A 5,000-nucleotide genomic window follows, 5' to 3' on the forward strand; every position below is an offset into this window, starting at 1 on the left:
CCGACGAAAATATCTAGTGATAAAACTAGACATTTCCATCATTCATACATGTGTATAGGATAGATGTTAATTTTAATGGATGAACGTGTATGACGTAAAAACCCATGTCATTTACATAGACCTGTATATGTATATCCTTCGTTTATTATGGATTAACAATGTTCGTGTATTTATTTTCTTTTCTTTTGGGGCCTGCCTGATCTTCTCACTCTGGGCTCTGGTGACCTCAGGCTCCCAAGTAGCTGGGATGGGACTACAGGGATCTCTTAAGCCCGGGAGGCAGAGGCGAACGTGGGCTGTGATCGCGCGCCTCCACTCCACCTGGGCTGGGCTGGGCTGGAGAGAAAACGGTGGATTGTCATCTTCATTACCTTACCTTTTAGCTTTATTCGTACCCTCTTATTTGCTTCTTTATTCTCATGGGTTATTCTAGGTCGTTGTCATGTTCATCGTTTGCTTGCTTGTTTCATTGGTTTCCTGCCTTCCCTGCCTTCCCGGCGGGGTCTTCCTCTGCCTCTGTCGCCCGGGATCACCCCAGCCTCGACGATTTCGACCGACCGTCCGACCGAGCGGCCGTCCCGCGTCTCATCCCTCCCGTCCCCGTTCCCTGGGACTACGGGTGTGCACCACCACACCGGGTGACTTTGATGTTCTTTCTCATGTCTCACGTTTTCCGTAGGTAGGGAGGCAGGTATCTGTGTATGTGTGGATGTGAGTGAGAATGGGGTCTGGGGTTCTGTCGTGTGGCCCGGGCTGGTCTCGGACTCCTGTTCTCGAGCGATCCGCCTGCCTGCCTCGGCCGCCCGCGCTGCTGCTGTGACAGGCGTGAGACGCTGCACCTGGCTCATTCTATAGTTGCCTGCCTGCCTGCCTGCCTGCTTGCCTGCCTGTCTGTCAATCGTCTTCTTTTTAGTACGGGTGTGCTCTCGCTTTGTTGTCCACGCTCTGGGCACACGTGATCGCTTTTTAAACTTCTATGATTATTATTATTGCAGGTGTCGTCTCACACGTCGAGGTGATCTCAAACGTCTACGCTCCGGCCATCCTTCCACGTCGGCCTCCCGGAGTGCTGGGATGACACGCGTGGGCACGGTACGCTCTGGTCGTATTTCTCGTGGGTCGGTTCTTTCCGTTTTACGCACGCGGAATGCGAACAGATAAAATTTTGAGACGCGTCTCACCGATCTCTCCCCTCCCCCTCCCCCTCCCCCTCCCCCTCCCCCTCCCCCTCCCCCTCCCCTCCCCCTCCCCCTCCCCCTCCCCCTCCAGACGGAGTTTCACTCTTGTCGCCCAGGGTGGACTACGATGGCGTGATCTCGGCTCGCTGCGACCTCCGCCCCCTCCCCCTCCCCCTCCCCCTCCCCCTCCCCCTCCAGACGGAGTTTCACTCTTGTCGCCCAGGGTGGACTACGATGGCGTGATCTCGGCTCGCTGCGACCTCCGCCTCCCGGGTTCGAGTGATCCTCCTGCCTTGGCCTTCCCGACGAGCTGGAATGACGGGGAAGCGCCATCGTGCCCGGCTGACTTTTATATTTTTAGTACAGATGGGGTTTCTCCGTCTTGGTCAGCCTGGTCTTGAGCTTCCGACCGTTGGACGATTTTAACTTTCTTGGTGGTTGCTTTTCTTTTTCTTTTTTTCTTTTCTTTTCTTTCCTTCTCCTCCCCCCACCCACTCCCCCTGTCCTCCTCGTCCTCCTCGTCCTCGTCCTCCTCCTCCTCCTCCTTTTTCATCTCTTTCAGCTGGGCTCTCCTACTTGTGTTGCTCAGTTGCTCACGCTGGTCTCCAACTCCTGCCCTTGACGCTTCTCCCCTCACACCCACCGTCTGGTTGTTGAGATGCGCACCTCTTGTAAAATGGAAAAGATGAAAAAAATAAAAGACGGAGGTGAAAAGCACGGAGTGAACGTGTCTCTTGCCGTCTCCCGGGGTGTCCCTTGGACCCCGAGAGACGGAGGGAGCTTGGCTGAGTGGGTTTTCGTGGCTGAATCCTCCCGAGGGCCTCCTTCCCTCTCCCCCTTGTCCCCGCTTCTCCCCCGGCCGAGGCTCCCGCCGCCGCCGCCGTGGCATTTTCCCTAGGAGAGCTGTGGGAGAGGACCGACGCGGCTTCCGGATCTAGATCCCGCCGGACGTCTCTGGCTCGGCGTCCCCCGCCGGCTACCTGCCGCCTTCCGGGGAGCTCTGAGGCGCGTGCCCCCGGCCCCCGTCACGTCCCGCTACCCTCCCCCGGCTGGCCTTTGCCGGGAGACCCCGGGGGAACCGCGTGGACGCTGCTTTCCGACCCTCCGGCGAACACTTCCGCCGGATGCCCCGGGTTGGCCGGATGGGATGAGACTGGACCGCTCCGGACCGTGCTGTTCTTGGGGGTGGGTTGTCGTACGGGGTGGACCGGCGGCCCCGGCGTTGGAAAGGGTGCGCGGGGGTGGAGCTGTCACGTGGGATGCCCTCCTTCCCCTCGGCCTGCCTTCGGCTTCCTCGGGCGTGAAGACGACTTCCCGTCACGACCACTTTTCTCCCCTTTCTCCACCACACGGATGAGACGCATGAGAGGGAGAAACAGCTCCATAGATACTGCTGACCTTCATTTGTGGAATCCTCAGTCACCTACACACAGACAGGTGACTACACGGGGACCCAAATCGGACACCGTTTCCGGGTCCTCATGGTGGGATTCGTCGGTCTCTCTCTCTCTCTCTCTCTCTCTCTCTCTCTCTCTCTCTGTCACACACACACACACACGATTTCCGTATCTAGTTCACAAAGCACACTCACTTACCCTTTCCCCGGTACGCAGGCTGAGTGAAACCCACCCCGCCCTCCACCCGTCGGCTGACGAAACCCCTTCTCTATGATGTATGAACGAGACGGTCTGGGCCGGGCACGGTAGCTCACGCCTGTCACTCCGGCACTTTGGGAGGCCGAGGCGGCTGGATCGCTTCAGGCCGGGAGTTCCAGACCGACCGCGCTGGCCGACGCGGCGAAACCCCGTCTCTCTGAAAAATAGAACGGTGAGCCGGGCCTGGTGGCCTGGGCTTGGGATCACGACTGCTCGGGAGACTGGGGCGGGCGAGTGGCTCCGACCGGGGAGGCCGAGGTTGCGATGAGCTGAGATCGTGCCACGGCGATCCGGCCTGGATGACGCAGCGAGACCCTGTCTCGATAGAATCGTAATATTATTAGAAGGTGACTTGTGCCTGGTGATGGCCGCCTGTCGTCGCGGCTGAGAGGCTGCGATGAGGAGAAGATCGCTTGAGGCCCCGCGGGTCGAGGCTTCGGTCGGTCGGCCGTGACCCGCTGTATCCTGGGCGGTCACCGGTCGAGGACATAGGCCCCCTCCCCGTTTTCCTTTCTTTTCTTCCCTTCTCTTTTCTTCTTTTTTTCTTCTCTTTTCTTCTTTCTTTCTTTCTTCTTTTTCCTTTCCTTCTTCCCCTCTTTCTTTCATGCCTTACTGCCTTCCTGCCTTTCTTCTTTCCTCCCTTACTCCCTTCCTCCCTTCCTTCTTTCCTCCCGCCTCGGCCTCCCAAAGTGCTGGGATGACTGCTGTGAGGCACCGTGCGTGCTTGGCCTAAAGAGACACCCTTTGAGAGTGAGACACGGGGAGCGCCTCCCGGTGATCTGATGGACTGATTGATTTAGAGACGGCATCTCACTCTGTCACCCCGGCAGTGGTGCCGTCGTAGCTCACTCACTGCAGCGTGGACGTTCCTGCACTCGAGCGATCCTTCCGCCTCAGCCTCCAGAGTACGGTACCCGGGACCACGGGCACGCGCCACTGTCCCCGGACCGTTTTTTTTTCCCCCCCACCCCGAGACAGAGTTTCGCTCTGGTTGCCTAGACTGCGGTGCGGTGGCGCGATCTTGGCTCGCCGCAACCTCTGCCTCCCGGGTTCGAGCGAGTCTCCTGCGTCGGCCTCCCGAGTAGCTGGGATGGCGGGCGGGCGCCGCCACGTCTGGCTGATGTGGTATTTTTAGTGGAGGCGGGGCTTCTCCGTGTGGCTCGGGCTGGACTCGAACTCCCGACCTCGGGTGATCGATCCGGCCTCCCGAAGTGCTGGGATGACGGGCGTGAGCCACCGCGCCCGGCCTTCATTTTTCAATGTTTTTCCACGGACGGGGTCTCCTCGTTTTGTTGCCACCCTCCTGACCCGGCGTCTCAGAGTGCTGGCGTGACGGGCGTGAGCCACTGCGCCTGGACTCCGGGGAGTGATTCACGACCACGACCGCTGGACTGATTCTTTCTTTCTTCTTTCTTTCTTTCTTTCTTTCTTTCTTTCTTTCTTTCTTTCTTTCTTTCTTTCTTTCTTTCTTTCTTATTTATGGATGGATGAATTCTTTTAGTATTGATTTGTGTATTTCTTTTCAGACGGAGTCTCGCTCTGGGCGAGGAGAGGCGAGGCGCATCGCTTTGGAAGCCGCGGCACCGCCTTCTGAAGCCCCATTCATATGCACAGAGCCCTATTCCCTTCCTGGAGTTGGAGCTGATGCCTTCCATAGCCTTGGGCTTCTCTCCATTTAGAAGCTTTGACAGGCGCAACCCCACCCAGAGGCTGGCTGCGGCTGAGGATTCCTGGGTGTGCTGGGGCTGGAAAGTGGGTCCCCTATTTTGGATACCTCGGCCGAGACATCCCCGGGCCCCCATCGCTTGCTCACCCTTTGAGATCCCCAGCCTCCGCCACCTTGCAGGCTCACCTCTTACTTTCATTTCTGTCTTTCTTCCTTTCTTGCGTTGGAGGAGGGGGTGCGGGAATGAGGGGGTGTGGGGGGGTGGGGGTGCGGGGTGGGGACGGAGGGGAGCGTCCTAAGGGTCCATTTAGTGTCATGCCTCTTTCACCACCACCACCACCGAAGATGAAAACAACCGTCGGCTAAATACCGCCTGTTCTCATCTACAACTGGGAACTCATAGATGAGAGTTCTTGCGTGGGCAGAACGAGGGGGACCGGAGACGCGGGAGCCTACTTCAGGGAGGAGGGGTGGAAGGAGAGACAGCTTCGGGAAAAAAAC

This window comes from Pongo pygmaeus, chromosome 14 (assembly GCF_028885625.2).
Source record: "Pongo pygmaeus isolate AG05252 chromosome 14, NHGRI_mPonPyg2-v2.0_pri, whole genome shotgun sequence".
Taxonomy (NCBI): Eukaryota; Metazoa; Chordata; class Mammalia; order Primates; family Hominidae; genus Pongo; species Pongo pygmaeus.